This window comes from Limanda limanda, chromosome 7 (genome assembly GCF_963576545.1).
Source record: "Limanda limanda chromosome 7, fLimLim1.1, whole genome shotgun sequence".
NCBI lineage: Eukaryota > Metazoa > Chordata > Actinopteri > Pleuronectiformes > Pleuronectidae > Limanda > Limanda limanda.
In genome coordinates, this window is record NC_083642.1 from 27,649,048 (window position 1) to 27,668,070 (window position 19,023).

General features: G+C 42.3%; 7 non-coding genes and 2 pseudogenes across 7 annotated transcripts; all 9 read right to left on the reverse strand.

The window, feature by feature from the left end:
* Positions 1–4,276: 4,276 nt before the first annotated feature.
* On the reverse strand, positions 4,277–4,395 carry LOC133006848 (5S ribosomal RNA). Its single transcript, XR_009679355.1, has one exon. It is a non-coding gene; the product is annotated as a 5S ribosomal RNA (ribosomal RNA).
* A 6,071-nt stretch (positions 4,396–10,466) lies between these two features.
* LOC133007726 (5S ribosomal RNA) lies at positions 10,467–10,585 on the reverse strand (annotated as a pseudogene).
* Positions 10,586–10,789: 204 nt separating this feature from the next.
* On the reverse strand, positions 10,790–10,907 carry LOC133007890 (5S ribosomal RNA; annotated as a pseudogene).
* A 214-nt stretch (positions 10,908–11,121) lies between these two features.
* On the reverse strand, positions 11,122–11,240 carry LOC133007523 (5S ribosomal RNA). The gene has a single exon (XR_009679989.1). It is a non-coding gene; the product is annotated as a 5S ribosomal RNA (ribosomal RNA).
* A 214-nt stretch (positions 11,241–11,454) lies between these two features.
* Positions 11,455–11,573, reverse strand: LOC133006357 (5S ribosomal RNA). The gene has a single exon (XR_009678892.1). It is a non-coding gene; the product is annotated as a 5S ribosomal RNA (ribosomal RNA).
* A 214-nt stretch (positions 11,574–11,787) lies between these two features.
* On the reverse strand, positions 11,788–11,906 carry LOC133006824 (5S ribosomal RNA). The gene has a single exon (XR_009679332.1). It is a non-coding gene; the product is annotated as a 5S ribosomal RNA (ribosomal RNA).
* Positions 11,907–12,120: 214 nt separating this feature from the next.
* On the reverse strand, positions 12,121–12,239 carry LOC133005896 (5S ribosomal RNA). Its single transcript, XR_009678460.1, has one exon. It is a non-coding gene; the product is annotated as a 5S ribosomal RNA (ribosomal RNA).
* A 214-nt stretch (positions 12,240–12,453) lies between these two features.
* LOC133006957 (5S ribosomal RNA) lies at positions 12,454–12,572 on the reverse strand. The gene has a single exon (XR_009679459.1). It is a non-coding gene; the product is annotated as a 5S ribosomal RNA (ribosomal RNA).
* A 214-nt stretch (positions 12,573–12,786) lies between these two features.
* On the reverse strand, positions 12,787–12,905 carry LOC133006359 (5S ribosomal RNA). Its single transcript, XR_009678893.1, has one exon. It is a non-coding gene; the product is annotated as a 5S ribosomal RNA (ribosomal RNA).
* Positions 12,906–19,023: the final 6,118 nt, after the last annotated feature.

Genomic DNA, 19,023 nt, shown 5'->3' on the forward strand with positions numbered 1-19,023 from the left:
AAGTATCATTTTTTTAATTGCTTCCCTCTTGCCACATCCAACCTTGTACTTTTTAAATTAAAATCTCCCACTATTATACAGTTTCCCACACTATTTCCCTAAATCCAAGAAAAAAACCTTCCTGTCTGCTTCTATATTTGGTGCATATATATTAATTATTCGGTACTCTATCTTTTTGTATTTAAATTCTATGATTATGTCTCTTCCTTCTTTTCCTTTGTAGATTTCTTTGAGGTTTTCTACAGCATTATTTCTTATCAGGATTGCTACCCCACATAATTTATCCGTACCATGGTTTGTATACATAATGCCTTCCCATTTTGTTTTTATATCTTCCATGATCTGGTCTGTCCAGTTCGTTTCTTGCAGACATATGTCATTATTTCTACATTTATTTAATAGTTTTTCAAATTTGCTTTGATTTCTTAGCCCATTTGTGTTGAATGAAATCAAGCTTAACATTAAACATGTAATTATGGTTTCATTTCCAACCTTCATTTTGTCCTTCTTTCCTCCTCCTTCCTCCTTTTCTCCTCAGCATGGAGCACAGCTTTCCTTTTCTTTGTGGTCTCCTCCGCCTTTCGTTCCTTCTGCGGTCTGGTTACACTCTCTTCCTCTGAAATACCCTCGATAACCATGAAGTCCATCGCAGTTTTCCTCTCGTCTCGATTTCCATCTCCATGCTGCTTTACTCCATTGCTGCCGGTTCCGTCTGCTGGAGTCTTTTCACGGGGAGCCTTCTCTCCACTCGATTCCTCTCCGGACCGGCTCTCCTCCTGCCTTGTAGTTTCCACCACGTCTCCTGCTGCGACGTCCCTCCGGGTTTGCCGTTCTTGGTTCTGCACCTTGGACTCCACCCCGCTCTCTGGGACGCCCCCTGGGTCTCCCTCCGTCTGCATGTCGTCATCGTCGCTGTCCTCTGTCCATGTCATGCATGGTCCTCCATATGTCTCCTCCTCCTCGCTGTCAGTGCTGTTGCCCTCCTCCTCAACATCGACATCTTCTCTCTCCGCTGCTTTTGGCACACACTCCCTTGCATAGTGTCCCTGTTCTTTACATCTGTGACATCTGAATTCTGGGCATTCTCTGAAGATGTGACCCGGTTTTATACATAGTCTGCATACTTTCCTCTGTCCGTCATGGATCACGCGAAAGTATTCTCCCCCTACTAGTGTTTCGAACTTGGTTGAGTAGGGTAACGATTTCACTGTTTCAGTGAACCGGACCTTCAAGAACCTGGTTCCGTCGGCTACGTCCGTTCCTGGCCACATTCTTCTTTTGATTGGCGAGATTGCCCTAACTCCCCATTCTGCAAGTTTTGCAAGAATGACACGATCCACAATGTACGTCGGCAAGTTTAGAAATGATACCACTAGTTCGTCATTTCTAATTTCTTTTGCAAAAATCGTGCTCTTCTTTATTCTAATCCCATCTAACAGTTTATCCTTCCCTTCAACATTGTCCATTGTTATTTCATATTTCTTGGGCGTGGTAAAACGGCATCCATTCACCACCCCGCACGTTTTTTTAACTTCACTCAAAAGTTCCATCATAGTCACCATCTCATCTCCAATGATCTCTACCGCCAAGGTAAGCGCCCTCTCAAATGCTGTCCGTGATCCTTCTCGTGGTCGTTTCCTTTCCAATGTCGGCGTTCTTTGTCGGTTGCTGCATCTTGCCGTTGTCCATGATCCTGCAGGTGGTCGTGGTCTTTCCCTGGTCAGTATTCTTAGGCGATCTCTGCTCCATGCCGTTTTCCATATTCTTTGTCGTTGTGCTTGCCGGTCCGCTGTCAGCTGCCATGAGATCTGTCCTACTCCTTTCTACTCGCTCTCTCCTCTCTTTGATGTCACTCATTCAAAACACACACACCCTCAAAAAAAAGATGTTCCCCCGAACAGCAAGCTGCTGGGGGAATAAAATCGAACACAAAAAAAACACTCTCACTCACTTTCAATCTAGCCCAAAAACAAAACAAAAGAATTCCTCCTCTCTCCACCTGCTCTCTCTGCTCCTTCGCTTCCTGGTTGCACACCTGAACGCAATCAGACGAGATCGGGCGTGCTCAGGGTGGTATGGCCTTAAGCGAAAGACTCAACCCACAATACCTTATTTATATATGTGAACCACCACCACCATCATCAAATCATGACAATTATCAATCATTTCCATCAGTAATAATGTCAGGGTTCCATATCCTTGTTTTCTTTGATGGTGAGTCTTTCCTGCTCTTTCCAAGATGTTTCTCCTTTACAGTTTTTCTCAATTGGTTTGGCTCATTTCATGAAACAGAAATTACATTCTCAGAGCACTAAGTGCAATTGGCAAAACAGCCTATATGGTTCAGCACAACTACATGGATCACCTTCAAAAGGTCATATCTCTCCCAAAACAGACAATTTATCAGTCAAAACTAAATTCTTTTCTCATACAAATAGTCAGTGCCCCCAAAATGAAAAGTCCCTTTGGCATTGTTTAAACACTACAGGTCAAAATGTTTAGATGTTTTGTCAGTATGGTAGTGGACCATAGAAATATCCCTCATGTGCACATTTCAATCTTGGCTCAGTCCTTTGACACTGAATGGTTACAGTAGATGTTTTCTTTCCAGAATACTATGTGTAAACAGAAAAAAGATTAATTCAAGGTTTCACATAAAATACTTTATTGCAGTCATACAGCCATGGAAATTGTTACAGTAATTGCCATACATCGTGGTTACAGTAACAGAAAATGTGTACAGCACAATATACTGTGGGACAATAAGCACATCAAAACTAAAATTAGGTATAGCCTACACTAACAACACATACAGTAAGAAACTAAAGTAAAGCTGGAGTTTCACTAGTTTTCATCCTCACTATCCTGCTCATCCTCGTGCTCATGTCTGTCTGGCCACAGATTTTCATGAACATCACATCTGATGTTCTCCCTTGCTATGCAACGGGGGAAGAATTGGCGTGCATGCTGCAACCATCTCTGACACTGCTCTGCTGTGACATCACCACAAGCAGCATCCATTGCCTGGAGAAGGGACCTCTGGTTTTGAGCCCGATGCTCATAGACCCTCAACCTCCATGCAGATAAAAACTCCTTGATAGGATTGAGGAATGGGGAGTAAGGTGATAAGAGCACCATCAGCATTCTTGGATGGGCAGTGAAACACGCCCTGATGAGCGGGCCACGGTGGAAGCTTACATTGTCCCACACAATGAAAAATGTGTGGGAATAGACACTATTACCATTTGTATTTAGTTGTTTACTTTGACTTTAGTTCAATAAATTTGAATACTACAGTTAACTCTACCATCAATAATTCCATAGTTGACTGACCACAAACCTGTTTTCCCTGCGGAATGTTTGGGTGCTAGAGGACACTGTAGAGCGTGGCACATTAGGCTGAACTCGACGACCTGCCTCTGCCATTGTGAGGCCATGGTTGACCACATGGTCCACAAGTGTAGCCCGAATTTCATCTGGCACAAATTGTTGTCTTCGTACTCCTCGGCCTCTTCCCCCTTCTCCACCACCACGCACCCTTGCTCCTCTTCCTCTTCTTCTTCCTCCTCCTCCTCGAGCAGGCAGCTGCCCTTGGTCGTTTCCCTGGCCAGGTGCTTCCATGTTCATAAATTGTACTGAACTTGGTCAAGCTCTAGATATTTGATGGAAGCATTTATGCTCCTGGATAGCACCTGTCAGCTAACTAAACTTACTGTGTGATTGGTGATCACACAGTAAGTTTAGTTAGCAAACCCCTTGATTAGTAAAGTTCTAGTTGCACCTGAAAATTAAGCCGATGATCCAAGAGATCCATATTACAGTATATACCATGATGTTTTTCATGGTATGTGCCTGAAAGATTTTGACAGTGGAGTGAACTATTGTGCAGGTGATGATGTAAACAATGAAATTATGCCAACATGTTCTGCAGAGAACAACCACTTGACTGAGAAGCAACATTCAGTTTAGACCAGCAAGATATATTCAATTGGTAATTGGGCTTACTGAAGGCAATTGTACCTAACCGTTTGCAAGGTGTCCTAAATCATATAAAAATTGTGCTTGTCATGTGCAAGGCTGTGCTTATACAATTGCAATTTGATTAAAGGAATGAGATCATCCAATCTGTTGTGAACAAGTGCCCAGTGGTTTGGAGGTTTGCACGTGTAGTTTTGAGAATGTAATTTCTGTTTCGTGAAATGAGCCAAACCAATTGAGAAAAACTGTAAAGCAGCAGCAACCGTTCCCTCTGCTGGTTGCAAAGCAAATTCGAAAAAGCTTACAGCACCTGGTATTCCCAGGCAGTCTCCCATCCAAGTACTAACCAAGCCCGACCCTGCTTAGCTTCCGAGATCAGACGAGATCGGGCATGCTCAGGGTGGTATGGCTGTAAGCGAAGGACTCAAACCACAATACCTTATTTATACATGTGAACCACCACCACCATCATCAAATCATGACAATTATCAACCATTTCCATCAGTAATAATGTCAGGGTTCCATATCCTTGTTTTCTTTGATGGTTAGTCTGTCCTGCTCTTTCCAAGATGTTTCTCCTTTAAAGCAGCAGCAACCGTTCCCTCTGCTGGTTGCAAAGCAAATTCGAAAAAGCTTACAGCACCTGGTTTTCCCAGGCGGTCTCCCATCCAAGTACTAACCAAGCCCGACCCTGCTTAACTTCCGAGATCAGACGAGATCGGGCGTGCTTTTTTTTTTTTTTTTTTTATTATCAAAAATACCAATTTATATATACAAAAGACATTCATCTGTAAATATTCACACAAAACAATGACATACACACAGGAATCACATTCATGTTAAGGGATAACAAAACTCAAAAAATGAAAAAAAAAAGAAAGAAAAATAAATCACTTAATAATAACACGTGCGCCTGATAAACATAGAGGCACACTCAGAAATTAAATGCTAGTTTCCCTTCCGATGTTACAGATATAAAGCCACACCCGTCAATAAAACATTCAGCAAAGTCCTCAGCACCATATTTAAAGATCAAACCCACATTTCTCCTGACAACCGATTCAAACAAATCCCACACATGCACCTTTTTCCCCTCAAAATGAGCAAGATTCCTTCTTGACATAATAGCATACCTTACGTGGCTTAACACAAAATTAAACAAACGAACATTCACATCTTTCCTTTTCCCATTTACTCCAAACAGCAACATTTTGTTCCATTCATATGCCTTTACAAAACCCTTTTCCCAGTTTTTAAACAGCATATCTTTTAACTTCAAAACAAAACTACGTAGACATTCACATCGGATATATATATGTAACAAGTCTTCTGGCTCAGTTTCACACACGTCACATTCTCTTTTGTTCTTTTTGTTAATCTGATGCAGCACCGTGTTTACATAGATCCTGTTGTGTCTCGTCATGAAGTCATTGTTTTCACATTCTATTGCATTATATTTGGAGGTTTTCCCATATCAACTGTACATTCATACCTGGCAGAACCCTCTCCCACATTTGTTCTGATGCCGGTCTTTTCAGCAGTTTCGCTATCAGTTCTAAATATATGTTTTTTACTTTTAATTCTTTAAACTCTTTATTTGCATAATTTTTAACAAACACTAGTTTAGGTAAGGGTCCATCCCCTGTCCTCACACACTCTCTCTCAATCAAATACCTCCAGTCTACAGGCATACTCCCCTTAATTATATCATACATTTTTACAATCATATCTCTCCTAGCATCCTCATCCCCTTCTCTTATATGTATAGCATTTTGTTGTTATGCTGTATTATAGGATTGAGAAAAACGGGTTTATTCATTACTTCGGTTACATTACTACAGTTGTATGATATGTTGGGTAGGAATTCTCCCCACGCTTTGAACACCTCTTGGTAGAAAGAAGGCACTTTTTCATACATTGGTTCCTTCAAAACCATAAGCAGACTATTCTCTCCACATCTACCAGCCATCTGAACATACATTTTAAAGAATTGTTTCCACCCATAGTCATTCACATCATGGAGATACTTCTTCACTGTTTTAACCCTCAGTGCTTTACGTTTTGTGTCAATGTCCACCAGTTTTGTGGGATATCCTCACACCCTTCCCATCCCACAAGAAGTTTGAAGTCAGCTGATTTAATTCGGATAGAACCCATACCGGAAGATCTAGTGCGCCCAAAACATACACACATTTGGATAATAATAAGGAATTAACAACTATTACCTTACCTTTTAATTTCAATTTCCTCTGCTTCCATGCATTTAAAGTGTGTTTTATCTTATTTATCACTCCTGTCCAAGTGATATCTCTTGCTTCCTTTTCGTTTGGACCTATGTTTACTCCTAAAACTTTGATGCAGTCCACCACTCTAAATGCAATCATACTGTCAACCCTATCCCCCTCCTGACCTATACTCATTAGTTCCGATTTTTCTATATTCACTTTAGCCCCTGCTGCCCTCCCATATGTTCCCATGTGTTTCATAATTATATTGATGCTGTCCATATTTTCTACTGTTATTGTCATGTCATCCGCATATTGTTGAATTATATTAATTTTCTCACCTGGTATTTGTATTCCTTTTATATTACTATCCTTTTTTATAAGGACAGCAAAGGGTTCAATAGACATGCTATACAACAGTGCTGATAAAGGACAGCCCTGTCTCACTGACCTCTCCAAAGCAAAGGTGTCTGTCATCAGACCATTACATTTGACCCTACTCTTAGCTTCCTTATACAGCAGCCTGATCCAACTCACTATTCTATCCCCAAACCCAAATTCTTTCATAGTCCGAAACAAGAACTCATGCTCCACTCTATCAAAAGCCTTATTCAAATCTACACTCAACACAATCCCAGACTGTTCTTTCATGTGCCTAACAACGTCCCTCACTGTCCCTATTATATCTGCTATGTCTCTCCCTTCGACACTATATGCCTGTGTCGGTGATATTATTCCTCCCATTACCTTCTTAATCCTATACGCTAAAACCCTAGTTAATATCTTATAGTCACCATTCAATAAACTAATTGGCCTATAATTCCCTAACTCCAACCTACTCCCCCTGTTTTTAAATAATATTGTGATTACCCCAGTAGCCATGGATTCTGGAACCAGTTGTCCCTCTTCCATGCTTTGATATACCATTAGCAGTATGGGTGCCAACACATCAGCAAACTCTTTGTAGAATTCACTGCTAAGGCCATCTGAACCAGGGCTTTTATTGTTTTTTGCATTTTTAATTGCTATTTGTATTTCTTCTACTGTAATCTCTCTGTCACACATGTCTTGCTCGTCTGCTGATATCCTTGCATCCACACCACTCAAGACCTCATCAATACATACTTTTTCTGCATTCCCTTTTTTATACAAGTTTTTATAGAAGCCTTCCACTGTATTCAAAATGCTAACCAGATCATTTACCTTCTCCCCATTTTCATTCTGTAGTTCGTTTATATAATTTTTTTCCTGCTTATTTTTTTCCAGGTTTAGAAAGTACGCTGTGCACCTTTCCCCCTCTACAGCATACTGTACTCTACTCCTTACTATCGCCCCATCACATTTATTTTTCTCACAATCTTTTAGTTGCCTTCTCAACTCCAGATAATTTTGTATATTATAATTTCCATCTTTGTCTGCTTTCCCTGCTTCTTCGTTTAATTTATTTTGTATCTCTTTCTCTACCTGATCCATTCTGAAGTTCTTTTGCTTGGAATAGTATATGCTTTTCTTTTTAACTTTTTCTTTCAAATTTTCCCACCAAATACAAATATTATCTTTGTTTAATCTGTTCTCTATTTCTTCTTTGATACATTTTGCTATCATCTCTTTATATGAATCCTCTCTTAATAAGCTGTTGTTTAGGCACCACATTCCTCCACCTACATTCCTTATACATACGTCCCTTAACCTCAGCGACAGGATTGCATGATCACTAAGAGTGGTAAAATTATATTTCACCTCTTTTATTTGGCTGACAATGTTTTCCTTAACTAGGACGAGGTCTATTCTACTCTGTCTAAGGGTCCCCATAACCACCTGCCTCCGCGAAAACACTTTTCGTTCTGCATTTTCCTCCCTCCATACGTCCACCATTTTGTGTTCTGCCATCATGCTTTTCAAAAAGTTCCTTGACCCATCATACCTGTATTTTACATTATTTGAATAATCTAGTCTTGATAATTTTACATTATAGTCACCAACCATCATACAATCTCCCGTGCACAGAACCTCCAAGTCCTCAAAAAAACCCTTTCTCAGTTCCTCCACGTTTGGTGCATAGATATTGATTAATTTGTATGTGTTTTTATTGTGGACAAATTCTATCGCTATCACACGTCCATTCCCTCCACAAAAGGTTTGCTTGACACCACTAACAGACCTCTCTTTGACAAGGATTGCCACTCCACATGCCCTCGCACTCCCATTGTCTATAAATATGGGCCCTTTCCAAATCTTTCCAAGGGTTTCCACAAGTTCATTATCCCAATGCGTTTCTTGAAGGCACAGTATGTCAGATTTACAGAGTTCAATCGTTCTTTCTATTTTGATCATGTTCCTCAGGCCGTTTGCATTTAAGGATGTTATTATGACCATAGTAATGGTGAAAAGAAAAATACAGCTTTCCAGAGATGCTCGATTGTTCATACCTTCCGCTCTTTTGGCACCCTTTTGTCCTTCTTTTTGCTCATTCTCTTCCTGCTGGCTTTCACCGCCTCGTAGTCCATCGACTCTCCTTCTCCCGATGTTCTTGTCTCCACCACCTCCATGCTCGAATCGTCTGGCTCCTTAGGTGAAGCAGCAGCAGCAGCAGCAGCAGCAGCAGCAGCAGCAGCAGCAGCAGCAGCAGCAGCCCCGCCGCCCCTTGGAGCCTCACTGCAATCCGGGGCCTCCACCTCTCCTGGTCGGTCGCCTCTTCGTTCACTCGCCCGGGCTGAGGGAGTTTTGGGCGCTTTGCTAGCACCTTCCTCCATACTTTGCCCGGATGCTCCTCCCGTCATGCAACCCGTCTCACCGGACACTCCATCCGCACTGCTGCCGATGGTGGATGGGGTAATTTCACCCCCGCTGGCAGCTCCGGTGTCCTCGTCCTGCTGTCGTTGCTCCTCCTCGGACCAGGAAACGCTCTCGTCGCCGCCGGCTGGCTCCGCGTCCACCGTCCTCTCCTCTCCGCGCCTCCCCCCCTGCAAGTCACACTCCCTAGCATAGTGTCCCTGGCGCTTGCATTTATAACAGGTGAAGTCTGGGCATTCTCTCAAAATATGTCCTGGCTGGATGCACAGCCTGCAGACCTTCACCTGCCTGTCATGAATTACACGGAAGTACTCCCCTCCGTCTAGTGTCCCGAACTTTGCTGAGTAGGGCAGCGACTGTACAAGTTCAGTAAATTGTACTTTACAGAACCTTGTCCCGTCCACCACGTCTGTCCCAGGCCATTTCTTTCTTTTGATGGGCGAAATCGCCCTCACGCCCCACGTTGAGAGTTTCTGCCTAATCTCAGCATCAGTGATATAAGATGGCAAGTTTAGAAATGAAACAACAATTTCATTGCTGCGAACTTCCTTGGCAGTCACCCGAGTGTTTTCGATTTTGAAGCCATCTAATAACCTTGTCTTGCCCTTTCCCTCCTGCATGGTGATCTCGTAAGTGTTGTTACTTTTGACCCTGCATGCCAGAACAATCCCACACTTTTCCTTGATTTCCCGCAACAGTTCGATCATGGTAATGTAATTTTCACCGACGGGCTCTACAATCAATGTCAGCTCCTTTTTATAGCCACAATCACCCTCACTTTCTCCCTGTCTCTCTTTATCTCTCCTACCATTCACCATGCTTGCTTTATCAATAGGCCTAATAACGGAATTGATCTCCTGGGTTATTCCTTTCTCGCTGGCTTCAATATTTCCAGAATCATTCTCCCGTTCTACATGTGCCAAACTGTTCTTAACTTCCATGTTTTCATTCACAAGTTCTTCCCTCCAATCACTAGAAGCATAATCAATCTCGGGTTCTGCATTAATCAAAGTGGCCTTACCTTCTATTTTGTCATTTATCAAATTATCCATCCAATCACAGAAAGTATGAAACAATCCCCCAAACAGCCAGGCTGCAGGGGAAATGAATCACACATAAAACTATCACAAATGCACCTTATGCCTCACAAGCACACGCGGTCCCAACAAACACTCGACTGCTCTCTGCTCTCTGCTCACTTCCTGCTTGCGCACCTGAACGGGATCAGACGAGATCGGGCGTGCTCAGGGTGGTATGGCCGTAAGCGAAAGACTCAACCCACAATACCTTATTTATACATGTGAACCACCACCTCCATCATCAAATCATGACAATTATCAATCATTTCCATCAGTAATAATGTCAGGGTTCCATATCCTTGTTTTCTTTGATGGTGAGTCTTTCCAAGATGTTTCTCCTTTAAAGCAGCAGCAACCGTTCCCTCTGCTGGTTGCAAAGCAAATTCGAAAAAGCTTACAGCACCTGGTATTCCCAGGCGGTCTCCCATCCAAGTACTAACCAAGCCCAACAATGCTTAGCTTACGAGATCAGACAAGATCGGGCGTGCTCAGGGTGGTATGGCCGTAAGCGAAAGACTCAAACCACAATACCTTATTTATACATGTGAACCACCACCACCATCATCAAATCATGACAATTATCAATCATTTCCATCAGTAATAATATCAGGGTTCCATATCCTTGTTTTCTTTGATGGTGAGTCTTTCCAAGATGTTTCTCCTTTAAAGCAGCAGCAACCGTTCCCTCTGCTGGTTGCAAAGCAAATTCGAAAAAGCTTACAGCACCTGGTATTCACAGGCGGTCTCCCATTTAAGTACTAACCAAACCCAACAATGCTTAGCTTACGAGATCAGACAAGATCGGTTTGCTCAGGGTGGTATGGCCTTAAGCGAAAGACTCAACCCACAATACCTTATTTATACATGTGAACCACCACCACCATCATCAAATCATGACAATTATCAAGCATTTCCATCAGTAATAATGTCAGGGTTCCATATCCTTGTTTTCTTTGATGGTGAGTCTTTCCTGCTCTTTCCAAGATGTTTCTCCTTTAAAGCAGCAGCAACCGTTCCCTCAGCTGGTTGCAAAGCAAATTCGAAAAAGCTTACAGCACCTGGTATTCCCAGGCGGTCTCCCATCCAAGTACTAACCAAGCCCGACCATGCTTAGCTTCCTAGATCAGACGAGATCGGGCGTGCTCAGGGTGGTATGGCCGTAAGCGAAAGACTCAACCCACAATACCTTATTTATACATGTGAACCACCACCACCATCATCAAATCATGACAATTATCAATCATTTCCATCAGTAATAATGTCAGGGTTCCATATCCTTGTTTTCTTTGATGGTGAGTCTTTCCTGCTCTTTCCAAGATGTTTCTCCTTTAAAGCAGCAGCAACCGTTCCCTCTGCTGTTTGCAAAGCAAATTCGAAAAAGCTTACAGCACCTGGTATTCCCAGGCGGTCTCCCATCCAAGTACTAACCAAGCCCGACCCTGCTTAGCTTCCAAGATCAGACGAGATCGGGCGTGCTCAGGGTGGTATGGCCGTAAGCGAAAGACTCAACCCACAATACCTTATTTATACATGTGAACCACCACCACCATCATCAAATCATAACAATTATCAATCATTTCCATCAGTAATAATGTCAGGGTTCCATATCCTTGTTTTCTTTGATGGTGAGTCTTTCCTGCTCTTTCCAAGATGTTTCTCCTTTAAAGCAGCAGCAACCGTTCCCTCTGCTGGTTGCAAAGCAAATTCGAAAAAGCTTACAGCACCTGGTATTCCCAGGCGGTCTCCCATCCAAGTACTAACAAAGCCCGACCCTGCTTAGCTTCCGAGATCAGACGAGATCGGGCGTGCTCAGGGTGGTATGGCCGTAAGCGAAAGACTCAACCCACAATACCTTATTTATACATGTGAACCACCACCACCATCATCAAATCATGACAATTATCAATCATTTCCATCAGTAATAATGTCAGGGTTCCATATCCTTGTTTTCTTTGATGTTGAGTCTTTCCTGCTCTTTCCAAGATGTTTCTCCTTTAAAGCAGCAGCAACCGTTCCCTCTGCTGGTTGCAAAGCAAATTCGAAAAAGCTTACAGCACCTGGTATTCCCAGGCGGTCTCCCATCCAAGTACTAACCAAGCCCGACCCTGCTTAGCTTCCGAGATCAGACGAGATCGGGCGTGCTCAGGGTGGTATGGCCGTAAGCGAAAGACTCAACCCACAATACCTTATTTATACATGTGAACCACCACCACCATCATCAAATCATGACAATTATCAAGCATTTCCATCAGTAATAATGTCAGGGTTCCATATCCTTGTTTTCTTTGATGGTGAGTCTTTCCTGCTCTTTCCAAGATGTTTCTCCTTTAAAGCAGCAGCAACCGTTCCCTCAGCTGGTTGCAAAGCAAATTCGAAAAAGCTTACAGCACCTGGTATTCCCAGGCGGTCTCCCATCCAAGTACTAACCAAGCCCGACCATGCTTAGCTTCCGAGATCAGACGAGATCGGGCGTGCTCAGGGTGGCATGGCCGTAAGCGAAAGACTCAACCCACAATACCTTATTTATACATGTGAACCACCACCACCATCATCAAATCATGACAATTATCAATCATTTCCATCAGTAATAATGTCAGGGTTCCATATCCTTGTTTTCTTTGATGGTGAGTCTTTCCTGCTCTTTCCAAGATGTTTCTCCTTTAAAGCAGCAGCAACCGTTCCCTCTGCTGTTTGCAAAGCAAATTCGAAAAAGCTTACAGCACCTGGTATTCCCAGGCGGTCTCCCATCCAAGTACTAACCAAGCCCGACCCTGCTTAGCTTCCAAGATCAGACGAGATCGGGCGTGCTCAGGGTGGTATGGCCGTAAGCGAAAGACTCAACCCACAATACCTTATTTATACATGTGAACCACCACCACCATCATCAAATCATGACAATTATCAAGCATTTCCATCAGTAATAATGTCAGGGTTCCCTATCCTTGTTTTCTTTGATGGTGAGTCTTTCCTGCTCTTTCCAAGATGTTTCTCCTTTAAAGCAGCAGCAACTGTTCCCTCTGCTGGTTGCAAAGCTTATTCGAAAAAGCTTACAGCACCTGGTATTCCCAGGCGGTCTCCCATCCAAGTACTAACCAAGCCCGACCCTGCTTAACTTCCGAGATCAGACGAGATCGGGCGTGCTTCTTTTTTTTTTTTCTTTTTATATATACAAAAGACATTCATCTGTAAATATTCACACAAAACAATGACATACACACAGGAATCACATTCATGTTAAGGGATAACAAAACTCAAAAAATGAAAAAAAAAAGAAAGAAAAATAAATCACTTAATAATAACACGTGCGCCTGATAAACATAGAGGCACACTCAGAAATTAAATGCTAGTTTCCCTTCCGATGTTACAGATATAAAGCCACACCCGTCAATAAAACATTCAGCAAAGTCCTCAGCACCATATTTAAAGATCAAACCCACATTTCTCCTGACAACCGATTCAAACAAATCCCACACATGCACCTTTTTCCCCTCAAAATGAGCAAGATTCCTTCTTGACATAATAGCATACCTCACGTGGCTTAACACAAAATTAAACAAACGAACATTCACATCTTTCCTTTTCCCATTTACTCCAAACAGCAACATTTTATTCCATTCATATGCCTTTACAAAACCCTTTTCCCAGTTTTTAAACAGCATATCTTTTAACTTCAAAACAAAACTACGTAGACATTCACATCGGATATATATATGTAACAAGTCTTTTGGCTCAGTTTCACACACGTCACATTCTCTTTTGTTCTTTTTGTTAATCTGATGCAGCACCGTGTTTACATAGATCCTGTTGTGTCTCGTCATGAAGTCATTGTTTTCACATTCTATTGCATTATATTTGATTTGGAGGTTTTCCCATATCAACTGTACATTCATACCTGGCAGAACCCTCTCCCACATTTGTTCTGATGCCGGTCTTTTCAGCAGTTTCGCTATCAGTTCTAAATATATGTTTTTTACTTTTAATTCTTTAAACTCTTTATTTGCATAATTTTTAACAAACACTAGTTTAGGTAAGGGTCCATCCCCTGTCCTCACACACTCTCTCTCAATCAAATACCTCCAGTCTACAGGCATACTCCCCTTAATTATATCATACATTTTTACAATCATATCTCTCTTAGCATCCTCATCCCCTTCTCTTACGCAGTCTACCATTGCCTGCCCAGGCAGAAACCCAGGCACAAACTCATAGACCATGTCCTTTACTTGCCTAATTCCTGCATCCATGAAAACCTTATTGTATAGCATTTTGTTGTTATGCTGTATTATAGGATTGAGAAAAACGGGTTTATTCATTACTTCGGTTACATTACTACAGTTGTATGATATGTTGGGTAGGAATTCTCCCCACGCTTTGAACACCTCTTGGTAGAAAGAAGGCACTTTTTCATACATTGGTTCCTTCAAAACCATAAGCAGACTATTCTCTCCACATCTACCAGCCATCTGAACATACATTTTAAAGAATTGTTTCCACCCATAGTCATTCACATCATGGAGATACTTCTTCACTGTTTTAACCCTCAGTGCTTTACGTTTTGTGTCAATGTCCACCAGTTTTAACCCTCCCTCACTGTACCCTGCTATCAACGTTTTGTGGGATATCCTCACACCCTTCCCATCCCACAAGAAGTTTGAAGTCAGCTGATTTAATTCGGATAGAACCCATACCGGAAGATCTAGTGCGCCCAAAACATACACACATTTGGATAATAATAAGGAATTAACAACTATTACCTTACCTTTTAATTTCAATTTCCTCTGCTTCCATGCATTTAAAGTGTGTTTTATCTTATTTATCACTCCTGTCCAAGTGATATCTCTTGCTTCCTTTTCGTTTGGACCTATGTTTACTCCTAAAACTTTGATGCAGTCCACCACTCTAAATGCAATCATACTGTCAACCCTATCCCCCTCCTGACCTATACTCATTAGTTCCGATTTTTCTATATTCACTTTAGCCCCTGCTGCCCTCCCATATGTTCCCATGTGTTTCATAATTATATTGATGCTGTCCATATTTTCTACTGTTATTGTCATGTCATCCGCATATTGTTGAATTATATTAATTTTCTCACCTGGTATTTGTATTCCTTTTATATTACTATCCTTTTTTATAAGGACAGCAAAGGGTTCAATAGACATGCTATACAACAGTGCTGATAAAGGACAGCCCTGTCTCACTGACCTCTCCAAAGCAAAGGTGTCTGTCATCAGACCATTACATTTGACCCTACTCTTAGCTTCCTTATACAGCAGCCTGATCCAACTCACTATTCTATCCCCAAACCCAAATTCTTTCATAGTCCGAAACAAGAACTCATGCTCCACTCTATCAAAAGCCTTATTCAAATCTACACTCAACACAATCCCAGACTGTTCTTTCATGTGCCTAACAACGTCCCTCACTGTCCCTATTATATCTGCTATGTCTCTCCCTTCGACACTATATGCCTGTGTCGGTGATATTATTCCTCCCATTACCTTCTTAATCCTATACGCTAAAACCCTTGTTAATATCTTATAGTCACTATTCAATAAACTAATTGGCCTATAATTCCCTAACTCCAACCTACTCCCCCTGTTTTTAAATAATATTGTGATTACCCCAGTAGCCATGGATTCTGGAACCAGTTGTCCCTCTTCCATGCTTTGATATACCATTAGCAGTATGGGTGCCAACACATCAGCAAACTCTTTGTAGAATTCACTGCTAAGGCCATCTGAACCAGGGCTTTTATTGTTTTTTGCATTTTTAATTGCTATTTGTATTTCTTCTACTGTAATCTCTCTGTCACACATGTCTTGCTCGTCTGCTGATATCCTTGCATCCACACCACTCAAGACCTCATCAATACATACTTTTTCTGCATTCCCTTTTTTATACAAGTTTTTATAGAAGCCTTCCACTGTATTCAAAATGCTAACCAGATCATTTACCTTCTCCCCATTTTCATTCTGTAGTTCGTTTATATAATTTTTTTCCTGCTTATTTTTTTCCAGGTTTAGAAAGTACGCTGTGCACCTTTCCCCCTCTACAGCATACTGTACTCTACTCCTTACTATCGCCCCATCACATTTATTTTTCTCACAATCTTTTAGTTGCCTTCTCAACTCCAGATAATTTTGTATATTATAATTTCCATCTTTGTCTGCTTTCCCTGCTTCTTCGTTTAATTTATTTTGTATCTCTTTCTCTACCTGATCCATTCTGAAGTTCTTTTGCTTGGAATAGTATATGCTTTTCTTTTTAACTTTTTCTTTCAAATTTTCCCACCAAATACAAATATTATCTTTGTTTAATCTGTTCTCTATTTCTTCTTTGATACATTTTGCTATCATCTCTTTATATGAATCCTCTCTTAATAAGCTGTTGTTTAGGCACCACATTCCTCCACCTACATTCCTTATACATACGTCCCTTAACCTCAGCGACAGGATTGCATGATCACTAAGAGTGGTAAAATTATATTTCACCTCTTTTATTTGGCTGACAATGTTTTCCTTAACTAGGACGAGGTCTATTCTACTCTGTCTAAGGGTCCCCATAACCACCTGCCTCCGCGAAAACACTTTTCGTTCTGCATTTTCCTCCCTCCATACGTCCACCATTTTGTGTTCTGCCATCATGCTTTTCAAAAAGTTCCTTGACCCATCATACCTGTATTTTACATTATTTGAATAATCTAGTCTTGATAATTTTACATTATAGTCACCAACCATCATACAATCTCCCGTGCACAGAACCTCCAAGTCCTCAAAAAAACCCTTTCTCAGTTCCTCCACGTTTGGTGCATAGATATTGATTAATTTGTATGTGTTTTTATTGTGGACAAATTCTATCGCTATCACACGTCCATTCCCTCCACAAAAGGTTTGCTTGACACCACTAACAGACCTCTCTTTGACAAGGATTGCCACTCCACATGCCCTCGCACTCCCATTGTCTATAAATATGGGCCCTTTCCAAATCTTTCCAAGGGTTTCCACAAGTTCATTATCCCAATGCGTTTCTTGAAGGCACAGTATGTCAGATTTACAGAGTTCAATCGTTCTTTCTATTTTGATCATGTTCCTCAGGCCGTTTGCATTTAAGGATGTTATTATGACCATAGTAATGGTGAAAAGAAAAATACAGCTTTCCAGAGATGCTCGATTGTTCATACCTTCCGCTCTTTTGGCACCCTTTTGTCCTTCTTTTTGCTCATTCTCTTCCTGCTGGCTTTCACCGCCTCGTAGTCCATCGACTCTCCTTCTCCCGATGTTCTTGTCTCCACCACCTCCATGCTCGAATCGTCTGGCTCCTTAGGTGAAGCAGCAGCAGCAGCAGCAGCAGCAGCAGCAGCAGCAGCAGCAGCAGCAGCAGCCCCGCCGCCCCTTGGAGCCTCACTGCAATCCGGGGCCTCCACCTCTCCTGGTCGGTCGCCTCTTCGTTCACTCGCCCGGGCTGAGGGAGTTTTGGGCGCTTTGCTAGCACCTTCCTCCATACTTTGCCCGGATGCTCCTCCCGTCATGCAACCCGTCTCACCGGACACTCCATCCGCACTGCTGCCGATGGTGGATGGGGTAATTTCACCCCCGCTGGCAGCTCCGGTGTCCTCGTCCTGCTGTCGTTGCTCCTCCTCGGACCAGGAAACGCTCTCGTCGCCGCCGGCTGGCTCCGCGTCCACCGTCCTCTCCTCTCCGCGCCTCCCCCCCTGCAAGTCACACTCCCTAGCATAGTGTCCCTGGCGCTTGCATTTATAACAGGTGAAGTCTGGGCATTCTCTCAAAATATGTCCTGGCTGGATGCACAGCCTGCAGACCTTCACCTGCCTGTCATGAATTACACGGAAGTACTCCCCTCCGTCTAGTGTCCCGAACTTTGCTGAGTAGGGCAGCGACTGTACAAGTTCAGTAAATTGTACTTTACAGAACCTTGTCCCGTCCACCACGTCTGTCCCAGGCCATTTCCTTCTTTTGATGGGCGAAATCGCCCTCACGCCCCACGTTGAGAGTTTCTGCCTAATCTCAGCATCAGTGATATAAGATGGCAAGTTTAGAAATGAAACAACAATTTCATTGCTGCGAACTTCCTTGGCAGTCACCCGAGTGTTTTCGATTTTGAAGCCATCTAATAACCTTGTCTTGCCCTTTCCCTCCTGCATGGTGATCTCGTAAGTGTTGTTACTTTTGACCCTGCATGCCAGAACAATCCCACACTTTTCCTTGATTTCCCGCAACAGTTCGATCATGGTAATGTAATTTTCACCGACGGGCTCTACAATCAATGTCAGCTCCTTTTTATAGCCACAATCACCCTCACTTTCTCCCTGTCTCTCTTTATCTCTCCTACCATTCACCATGCTTGCTTTATCAATAGGCCTAATAACGGAATTGATCTCCTGGGTTATTCCTTTCTCGCTGGCTTCAATATTTCCAGAATCATTCTCCCGTTCTACATGTGCCAAACTGTTCTTAACTTCCATGTTTTCATTCACAAGTTCTTCCCTCCAATCACTAGAAGCATAATCAATCTCGGGTTCTGCATTAATCAAAGTGGCCTTACCTTCTATTTTGTCATTTATCAAATTATCCATCCAATCACAGAAAGTATGAAACAATCCCCCAAACAGCCAGGCTGCAGGGGAAATGAATCACACATAAAACTATCACAAATGCACCTTATGCCTCACAAGCACACGCGGTCCCAACAAACACTCGACTGCTCTCTGCTCTCTGCTCACTTCCTGCTTGCGCACCTGAACGGGATCAGACGAGATCGGGCGTGCTCAGGGTGGTATGGCCGTAAGCAAAAGACTCAACCCACAATACCTTATTTATACATGTGAACCACCACCTCCATCATCAAATCATGACAATTATCAATCATTTCCATCAGTAATAATGTCAGGGTTCCATATCCTTGTTTTCTTTGATGGTGAGTCTTTC